Here is an 11,769-nt window from a genome sequence, read left to right as displayed (position 1 = left end):
AGCCATGATATATATTGGAAATAGATGAGCCTCCTAAACTATGATATAAGCAGAAATTCTGAATTTGGCAATCTAATCTACAGTGTATAATGGGTGCTCTGAAAATATACTTTTCAATACCTTGTCCTTTAGACTCTCTTCCATGGTCTTCCTTTAGTATGCCGTTACGCAACTTCAGGTTACGGCAGACGACTGAACTTGCCTGAACCCCGTGTCAGAGAAGGCCAACTCTGCTGAGAACTCTGTGCCATCACATTGACATTAAAAAGGTACATTTTTGACACACAGTGGCATAGATGTGCAATTCTAAATTTAAAGTCTGAAGGTCACCTTTTTCAATGACAAAAGAGTATTTCATAACTAATATCAGTAGTCAATAACACATTATTTTGCATGCACCAAAACAATTACAAGCTCATTACTTCCCACAAGACTGGGAAATCATCCAGCGCTGTGTGTTCCATTCTAATACAAATACAGTTGGTATGATACCAACTGAAACACAAACCCACACCTACAGTTGTAGTGGGAAGTTTACATACACTTAGGTTGGAATCATTAAAACTAGTTTTTCCACCACGCCACAAATTTCTTGTTAATAAACTATAGTTTTGGCAAGTCGGTTAGGACATCTACTTTGTGCATGACAAGTAATTTTTTCCAACTATTGTTTACAGACAGATTATTTCACATATAATTCACTGTATCACAATTCCAGTAGGTCAGAAGTTTACATACATTAAGTTGACTATGCCTTTAAACAGCTTGGAAAATTCCAGAAATTATGTCATGGCTTTATAAGCTTCTGATAGGCTAATTCACATCAATTGGAGGTGTACCTGTGGATGTATTTCAAGGCCTACCTTCAAACTCAGTGCGTCTTTGCTTGACAACATGGGAAAATCAAAAGAAATCAGCCAAGACCTCAGAAAAACAATTGTAGACCTCCACAAGTCTGGTTCATCCTTGGGCAATTTCCAAACGCCTGAAGGTACCACGTTCATCTGTACAAACAATAGTACGCAAGTATAAACACCATGGCCGTCATACTGCTCAGGAAGGAGACGCATTCTGTCTCCTAGAGATGAACGTACTTTGGTGCGAAAAGTGCAAATCAATCCCAGAACAACAGCAAAGGACCTTGTGAAGATGCTGGAGGGAACAGGTACAAAAGTATCTATATCCACAGTAAAACAAGTCCTATATCGCCATAACCTGAAAGGCCACAGCAAGGAAGAAGCACTGCTCCAAAATCACCATAAAAAAGCCAGACTACGGTTTGCAACCTTTTGTAACACAAGTAAACTGTTTAAATTCTTTAAAATAAGCATTTTTTTTAAATCACATATTTATAGTACAAGTTGATGTTTGAAAATATACATTTTGTGGTGTTCCAGGTCGAAAATGACCAGTCATTAGAAATGAATGGGTGAGACCACAATTAGTGTATAAAATTGAGTCCAGGCACATGCCCATTCATCAGATGGACACAATTCCTCTCCCAGACCCCCAAACACACACCTCACTCCCCTTCTTGGCTTCCATGGCAACCCCCACGGGAACCTTTCCCCAATAGAATCCTTCCATTTACATTACATTTACCTTCCCCCATGGGAACCACACCTGTTGGCATTCTCACAAACAATCACAACATTGTTTAAATAATATATAGAACTTTTCTCGCAGCTCTGGTATATAAAGCTTTTTTGAGGCCTTACTCACAATTCATTCTGTGGCAGCGCAATGACCAAACGATATACTGTATGTGAGGCTCTTGATCATATCTTTGATCATGACACTGTTAAGGAGGAGAGAGTCCTTGTTAAACTTTGACACAAAATAGTCTGTGCGGGACCGGGAACACAGAATTAATTAACATGAAACGAAGGGTTAACCATTCGGAGTTAATGCCTAACCTTAAGATTTCAGAGCTAATGTCTAAACTTAATCCTAACCTTAAAAATTCTGAGCTAATGCCTAAACTTAAACACTTTGAAATTTGACGTTTGTAACAACTTCTAAATTTGACATTTGAGGAACATGGATGACGCAAGACTGTGAGAGCTAGTTGGGGCTATCAACTCAGTTCCAATTGCATCTGAAAGATGAGACTCTCAACTTGGTATAGAGGCATAACATCTAAATATGTATTTAAATGTTTTTGTTACTTTTTTATTGTATTTTTGAAGGTTTTTGTGCGTTCTTTTTTGTTGTTGTTATAGTGGCTGCCACGCTCACAGGGGCAAAATGTGGTCTGGCTCCATATATCTTTACAGGGTACATACATCTACCTCTGTGCAAAATTTGGTGCTTTTATCACAAAGTTTACTATTGGGTCAATATTTTCAGTTTAGCAACACACCACTAGCACACAAAATAGAGATTATTTTTCATTCCTCCATATTAACACAGAAATCATGGTTAATTGTTGTATTTCGTCAGTAAGTAGTTGCTTGACAAAGTCCTAAAAATTCAGAAGGATTAAAAAAAATGTTTGGACCGGGACCGCTAATACCACTGATTTGACTTTTAGATTAACCTTCAGGAATGTGCCTACGTCTATCCAATCTGAGTAGTGTGGCGATGGGGAGACTGTATGTGTGCGTGTGTGTATATGGTTAGGTCGTAGTCTGCACCAAATATACAGAAGCTGACAGTAGAGCCCTGGGCTCGGTGGGTAAGGTGATGACCTGATGCTGTTTTCCAAAAGAACAAAGGTTCTCTGTCAATAAGCCCAGTGTCCTGTAGTCCTGTGCTGAGCAGCGAACAACTTGTCCCCCTCCGGGCATCCACCTGGCAGGCCCGGTCATATTTGACCAGCATATGAAAGATATTGTGCAAGATGAACTAGAATGGCTCTGCATACACTATCCTATCCTTCTGCCTGGACTTTAAACTGCAACTGTAGATACTGTTTATCCTCGTTTGCTTTTTGCTCGTTGAAACATTTGCAAGTGTGTGGGTAGGCGCCTCTTCTTTCGCATCTTATAAATATGCCTGGATTCAAAGTTTAGTTCTAGTTCAATCCATAAGCCACAGCCTTTAAAGGAAACAGATCAGATACAGTGGGTGGCGTGAAAATAACATTTGTCGCCTAAACCAGTTTGTGCATTCAGTGTATCATGTCAAAGAGACGAGATTTGGGGCTGAGGATAATTTGAGGAAGATACAAACCGAATGTATTGCCCTTTGTTGTTGTTTTTCCTTTTGTTATGCTGCATTCTCTCCTGTCACTTTCAGAACGTTGACCTGCTTTGTTCTCTGCGTCTCCAAGGCTTTGTCCCAAATGGCATTACCTATTTAGTGCACTTCTGATTAAAAGTATTGCACTATATAGGGAATAGGGTGCCATTTGAGACGCAGACCAAGTTCTCCTCTTTTTGAAGTCTCTAAATACCATTGCCAGCCATAATGAAGTCAAAGACCACATAACTGAATTCTTCCATCAGAAAACTTAAATACATTTTTGGAAGTCTCACTTCATATTTCCTGGGCTCTGGATGTTCCAGGGCAGTCTTGTGATCTCTCAAAACACTAATCACAGATTATATGGTATGGGCCACCCTGTGATCTTCACATCTCTGTGGCCCAGTCTACTTTATACCAAACTTAGAACGTTAGCAAAACCACCAACGCATATCGCAAAAGCCACACTGTGTAAAAAAAAGAAAAAAAGATGTTGATTCAGTATACAATTGTAAGGCAGCCAAGAAGTCCCTCGCTGCAGCACATGAAACGGGTGTGGGTTTGGCTGTGGGTGGGGTCGGTCAGGGCCAACCCCGCCCACCACATGTTTTCATTTGCGAAGTGAAATGACCATACTTAAGCTCTTTCCAGACAGAAAAGGGATGAGCGAAGCGATCACTGACCAAGCGGCTAGTGCAGGGGTCCCCAAACTACATTAGGCCACGGGAATTGTTTTTATTTTGCGGATGGTCGGGGGACTTGGAACATAATTACAAATAATTTGTACACTGCAAATTGACCGCAAGTGAAGCCAAAACAGATATAATATTTGACTAAAACACAATAATTTCAAACCTTGATAACAAAACAAAAAACATTATATCAACAGTTGTATAAAATTACATTCTTAAAATCATGGCCAGTCCACCAAGACCCTCCCTCCCAATGATACGCGCAAGGATGGATATGTTGACATTACCCACGGTCACACTTACAATTCAAATACAATTTAATTGGCCACATACACATATTTAGCAGATGTTATTGCGGGTGTAGCGAAATGCTTGTGTTTCTAGCTCCAGCAGTGCAGTAGTATCAAACAATGCAGTAGTATCTAAAAACAATTCACAACAATACACACAAATCTACAAGTAAAAGAATGGAATTAAGAAATATATAAATATTAGATTGAGCAATATCGGAGTGACATTGGCAGGGTTCATGGACTAGATATTGTACTCACTTGAAAACAATTGCATTGTGTTGTTGGCAGGGCTTTCTCCTATAGAGCTCAATTTTTATGGAATGGTCTGCCTACCCATGTGAAAGATGCAGACTCGGTCTCAACCTTTAAGTCTTTACTGAAGACTCATCTCATCTCTTCAGTGGGTCCTCTGATTGAGTGTAGTCTGGCCCAGGAGTGTGAAGGTGAACGGAAAGGCTCTGGAGCAACGAACCGCCCATGTTGTCTCTGCCTGGCCGGTTCCCCTCTTTCCACTGGGATTCTCTGCCTCTAACCCTATTACAGGGGCTGAGTCACTGGCTTATTGTTGTTCTTCCATGCCGTCCCTAGGAGGGGTGCGTCACTTGAGTGGGTTGAGTCACTGATGTGGTCTTCCTGTCTGGGTTGCCCCCCCCCTTGGGTTGTGCCGTGGCGGAGATCTTTGTGGGCTATACTCTGCCTTGTCTCAGGATGGTAAGTTGGTGGTTGAAGATATCCCTCTAGTGGTGTGGGGGCTGTGCTTTGGCAAAGTGGGTGGGGTTATATCCTTCCTGTTTGGCCCTGTCCGGGGGTATTGTCGGATGGGGCCACAGTGTCTCCTGACCCCTCCTGTCTCAGCCTCCAGTATTTATGCTGCAGTAGTTTATGTGTCGGGGGGCTAGGGTCAGTCTGTTATATCTGGAGTATTTCTCCTGTCTTGTCCTGTGTGAATTTAAGTCTCTCTCTCTCTCCTCTCCTAGGACCATGCCTCAGGACTACCTAACATGATGACTCCTTGCTGTCCCCAGTCCACCTGGCCATGCTGCTGCTCCAGTTTCAACTGTTCTGCCTGCGGCTATGGAACCCTGACCTGTTCACCGGACGTGCTACCTGTCCCAGACCTGCTGTTTTCAACTCTCTAGAGACAGCAGGAGCGGTAGAGATATTCTCAATGATCGGCTATGAAAAGCCAACTGACATTTACTCTTGAGGTGCTGACTTGTTGCACCCTCGGCAACAACTGTGATTATTATTTGACCATGCTGGTCATTTATGAACATTTGAACATCTTGGCCATGTTCTTTTATAATCTCCACCCAGCACAGCCAGAAGAGGACTGGCCACCCCTCATAGCCTGGTTCCTCTCTAGGTTTCGGCCTTTCTAGGGAGTTTTTCCTAGCCACCGTGCTTCTACATCTGCATTGCTTGCTGTTTGGGGTTTTAGGCTGGGTTTCTGTACAGCACTTTGAGATATCAGCTGATGTAAGAAGGGCTATATAAATACATATCATTTGATGTTGTAGCCTAATTTGGAAAACAATTGTTTCCCTAAAAAAACGTGATCAATAGGGAAGAGTTTTCAAACTGTGTGCACTGGGACTGAGAGCATAGCCTCGGGAGCACACACAGTGTAGGCTGGCTTTTGTCCTGAATACAAATTGTTATGTTTCGGGAAAATCCAATACAGCACATTACTGAGTACCACTCTCCATATTTTCAAGCATAGCGGTGGATGCACATGTTATGGGTATGCTTATAATTGTTAAGGACTGGGGAGTTTTTCAGGATACAAAATACACGGAATGGAGCTAAGCACAGGCAAAATCCTAGAGGAAAACCTGGTTCAGTCTGCATTCCTTTCAGCAGGACAATAACCTAAAACACAAGGCCAAATCTACACTGGAGTTGCTTACCAAGAAGACAGTGAATGTTCCTGAATTGCCGAGTTACAGTTTTGACTTAAATCTTCTTGAAAATCTATGGCAAGACCTGAAAATGGTTGTCTAGCTATGATCAACAACCAATTTGACAGAGCTTGAAGAATTATTTAAAGAATAATAGGCAAATGTTGCACAATCCAGGTGTGGAAAGCTCTTAGAGACTTACCCAGAAGACATAGCTGTAATCGCTGCCAAAGGTGCTTCTACAAAGTATTGACTCAGGAGTGTGAATACTTATGTCAACTCAATATTTCATTTTCAATAAATGTGCAAAAGTTTTCATTTTGTCATTATGGGTTATTGTGTGTAGATTGGTGAGAACAAACTATACAGTAGCAGTCAAAAGTTTGGACACACATTGTCACGTTCGTCGTAAAGATGGGACCAAGGCGCAGCGGGAATGTGAATACTCATCTTCTTTATTACGAAGAAAAACAAACACTTAATCAAAAACAACAATGAAAAACCAGTCCTGTGAGGCACACAGCTACACACAGAACAACTACCCACAAATCCCATGGACAAAACACCCCTATTAAATAGGATCTTCAATTAGAGGCAACGAGAAACAGCTGGTCAAACCAATAAACTAAGCATAGAAATAGACTAACTAGACACAGACATAGAAAAAGACTAACATAGAATATTGCCCAACAAACCCCGAAACACACTAAACAAACACCCGCTGCCAAGCCCTGACCAAACTACAATAACAAAGAACCCCTTTTACTGGTCAGGACGTGACACACCTACTCATTCAAGATGTATTTTTTGTACAATACTACATTCTCGAATAATAGTGAAGACATCACAACTATGAAATAACACATATGGAATCATGTACTAACCAAAAAAGTGTTATCAAAATAAAACAAATCAAAATATATGTTATATTTGAGATTTTTCAAAGAAACCACCCTTTGTCTTGATGACAGCTTTGTGGAATTTATTTCCTTCTAAAAATGCATTTGAGCCAATCAGTGTGTTGTGACAAGGTAGGGGTGGTATACAGAAGATAGACCTATTTGGTAAAAGACCGAGTCCATATTATGGCAAAAACAGCTCAAATAAGCAAAGATAAATGACAGTCCATCATTACTTTAAGACATGAAGGTCAGTCAATCTGGAATATTTCAATAACTTTTAAAGTTTCTTCAAGTGCAGCTGCAAAAAACATCAAGTGCTATGATGAAACAGGCTCTCATGAGGACCGACAGATGAAAGGAAGACCCAGAGTTACCTCTGCTGCAGAGGACAAGTTCATTAGAGTTAACTGCACCTCAGATTGCAGCCCAAATAAATACTTCACAGAGTTCATGTAACAGACACATCTCAACCAACATCAACTGTTCAGAGGAGACTACGTGAATCAGGCCTTCATGGTTGAATTGCTGCAAAGAAACCACTACTAAAGGACACCAATAATAAGAAGAGCCTTGCTTGGGCCAACAAACACGAGCAATGGACATTAGACCAGTGGAAATCTCTCCTCTGGTCTGATGAGTCCAAATTTCAGATTTTTGGTTCCAACCGCTGTGTCTTTGTGAGACACAGAGTAGGTGAACGGATGCTCTCCGCATGTGTGGTTCCCACCGTGAAACATGGACAAGGAGGTGTGATGGTGTGGGGGTGCTTTGCTGGTGACAGTCTGTGATGTATTTAGAATTCAAGACACACTTAACCAGTATGGCTACCACAGCATTCTGCAGTGATATGCCATCCCATCTGGTTTGCGCTTAGTTGGACTATCATTTATTTTTCATCAGGACAATGACCCAAAATAGACCTCTAGGCCTTGTAAGGGCTATTTGACCAAGAAGGAGAGTGATGGAGTGCTGATTCAGATGACCTGGCCTCCACAATCACACGACCTCAACCCATTTGAGATGGTTTATGATGAGTTGGACCGCAGAGTGAAGGAAAAGCAGTCAACAAGTGCTCAGCATATGTGGGAACTCCTTCATTCCTCGTGAAGCTGGTTGAGAGAATGGCAAGAGTGTGCAAAGCTGTCATCAAGGCAAAGGGTGGCTACTTTGAAGAATATAAAATCTAAAATCTATTTTATTTGGATCACATTTTTTGGGTTACTACACGATTCCATATATGTTATTTCATAGTTTTGATGTCTTAAATATTATTCTACAATGTAGAAAATACTCAAAATAAAGAAAAACCCTTTGTAGCGACTTTGTACTTGAGGTAGTTAAGGTAGTCAAGCGCAGGGGGGCAGAGATGTCAAAGTAGCGTCTTTAATAGGCAAGTCCAAAAATGGGTCAGGTACAATACCAATAAACGCCCAAGACATAGGAACAAACAGTCATTCACGGAAGGAGGAAAAAACAACGCTCCTTACATATCCTGCAAACACTGTACACACGTGAATAAACTGAGGAAAACCTCAACGAGCTACATGAAAATAATCCCGCACAAACCTAAGTCGGGAAACAGGGGTAAATATACACACAGAAATCAAAGCAACTGAAAACCAGGTGTGAATGAACCAAAGACAAAACAAATGGAAAAAGAAAAATGGATCGGTGATAGCTAGAAGGCCGGCGACGCCGACCGCCGAGCACCGCCCGAACAAGGAGAGGAACCACCTTCGGTGTAAGTCGTGACACCCTTGAATGAGTAGGTGTGTGCAAACTTTTGCTGGTTCTGTATGTAAATAAGGTATTTCTGTTTTTTAGTTCTAATAAATGTGTAAAAAATTCTAAAAACCTGTTTTAGCCTTTTCATTATAGGGTTTTGTGTGTTGATTGATGAGAACTTTTTTTAATATTTAATCCATTTTGGAATAAGGCTGTAACGTAACAAAATGTGGAAAAAGTCAAGGGGTCTGAAGACTTTCCGAATGCACTGTATTTAGTAAACTCACCATTAAAAAGTACCATAGTGATTGAGTGTCCGTATAGCTAATACTGAGATGCACTGTCAATAATGTTATGCTCCCAGCAGGTCCAGTTATTTTTTCTCGTAAGCTTACCTCCCCTTCGATTAGCTATTCCTCGCGCACCTAGAACACTTTAATAGCCTATAGATTTGTCGTTTTATTGTATTAGGCCTTTTCCTGTCTACCCAGACTCCTTGCTCCTATAACCAAGCCTAGTATAAGGTATGGAGGGATGTATTTTCTGTTTGTCAAGATTGACATTAGCCTAGTCTATTTGAATTTACATTTTAGTCATTTAGCAGACGCTCTTATCCAGAGCAACTTACAGTAGTGAATGCATACATTTCATACATTTTTTTTTTTTGTGCTGGCCCCCCGTGGGAATCGAACCCACAACCCTGGCGTTGCAAACACCATGCTCTACCAACTGAGCTACAGGGAGTTTCCAATGAAAACACAAACCATGATGTTGAAGTGCCCAAAGAAACCTGTTGGTGAAAGATTCATTGCATATATTTTATATAACTATAAATATAACATAGAAATGAGTGCCCCCCTTTTGAAAAAAAAATTGCCCCCAGCTGATTATTGTCTGGTGCTGGGTCTGCATGTACGTGCTGATGTATCATCACGCAGGCTACAAGAACAAACGTCTCGAACATGGTGGAATGTGAATATGCCTCAGCCAATGAAAACGTGCGGTGGGCAGGGCCACAACCATCTCCACCCCGTTCCATGTGCGGCTGTGAGAGGTACTTGAGGCAACCAGCTGCAATAACATTTGAGTTTGCTCATCATTTGGGCAAATTTACCTACCCAACATAAATTCTCAAGTTTAATTGTATGTTCACTCAACCTTTCTACCTTATTTGTGTACTTATTTGCCTATTATTTGCATATTTCACATTGTGCCTTGCTTTTTGAGTGAATTGGAGTTACCACCCATGACGGAGACATAGTTGTTGTATTCAATGACTTTCAGTCGTGTAGGGTACACCAAGTGAGTGTTGAAATGAATAAGTTATCTTTAAAATGAAGCTCATTGTGACAGTACATTACATAGATCATAAGGCTGTTCGATGAGGGCCTAGTTACACCTTAACACAGTGGTCTGAAACTTGTCGCTTACAGACCACATCAAGCCTGCAAGTCACATTATGCTGAATTGCAAAGTGGTGTAATTCCTATTGGAATCCCGCCAGAGTGAGGATATCCAACAATTTAAACTTTTAATCGCCCGCAACCTGCATTGAGAATGACTCCCGGTTAGGGGAGGCTGATTATTGCATACGTGAATTTGTAATTTTACTCAACAAGCTTTTACAAATGCAGCTCACTTCGGGCGGAGTTTGTTGAGTAAACAAACTTTAACACATTAACTCAAATTCTTGTCCTTTGGAAGTCCACTTGATTAAGCAATTGGTTAAGTTGGCAATTTTACAGTGCATGAGAGTTATGTATTTGATTTATTAGTATGTTTGTGTATAAACTGCCACAGTATCACCGCATTCGCGTCCTACTGTATGACATCTATCACTAGGAAAATAAGGAATATGGGTATTTGGGAAATTAGGAATTTTCTTCTGATAATTTGGTTTTCTGGACACGACATTGGTTTTGAACAGTGAGAATGCTTGTTTCAATTCTGCAATTGCATGCAAACATTCCAATATGCCCTCTTGCAGTGTGACGAATGCACTCCTTTGACCTGACCTACCCTAAACCAGAGATATACACAGTAGATTGAAAGTACCTCAATACACATCTCCCTCCCTCCCCAAACACACCCAATTACCAGTTCTGACTGATTAGGCGGCCGATATATTGTGTCTCTCTAAGTGAATTTGTCACCTCGTTAAAAGGCCCTCACGCATTCGTCCAAAGCCATAAACTCAAAACATATTACTTTACAAACATTTACAAGACCTTTGAGAATTTTTTGAAACGTCATGTTCCAATGTTATGTTCCAAATCCTGTGGTGAAATGGATACAAAATTGTGCAAGGTGGGTTAGGGACGGTTGTTTCTCTTCATTGTCTGTTTGAGTGTTGAAGCAGGGGTGCTGTGCTGTACTGTCCTGGCATGTGCATGCAGCTTCATGAGGGGCCAGTAGTGGGGGTTAACACACCCCTGACCTGCTCTTCTCTCCCAGGTGCTGTCCTCGTTTGTCCCCTGCATTGGAACAGTTGGAACAGCACCACATGGAGCAGAGGGCAGAACGGGAAGAGAGCTGTAACAGTGGGGAGGGAACATACACACACAAACCTAACCTCAACCCTGACCCTCCATAGAGGGCGGAGCGGGCTACTTACCAGGTTTTTTTTATTTCTCCTCTCAGGCAATGCAAGGTGAACAACCTATGCTACTTAACACACAAGCGTGCGGATGCACGCACGCATGTACACACACACACACACACACACACACACACACACACACACACACACACACACACACACACACACACACACACACACACACACACACACACACACACACACACACACCAACTCTGCCCCACAGATTTGCATTTATTTACCTTCCTGTGAATGATTGACAGGTGTCACATCATTACATCATCTGTGTCAGAAGCTACCAGAGGTCAGGGGACAGCGAGTCAATACATGTCATACTACTGTAGAACGGAGCCACTCATATGGAATCTACCATCAGAACTAATGACCAGGGCCTCGAGTGACGACTAGGTCAAGAGTTTTTCCTGACCACATTTTTGCTGACCGCATTCACTAATCACCAAGTCTTAGTTT

Source organism: Salmo salar, chromosome ssa15 (genome assembly GCF_905237065.1).
Source record: "Salmo salar chromosome ssa15, Ssal_v3.1, whole genome shotgun sequence".
NCBI lineage: Eukaryota > Metazoa > Chordata > Actinopteri > Salmoniformes > Salmonidae > Salmo > Salmo salar.
This window is presented reverse-complemented; position numbering follows the sequence as displayed.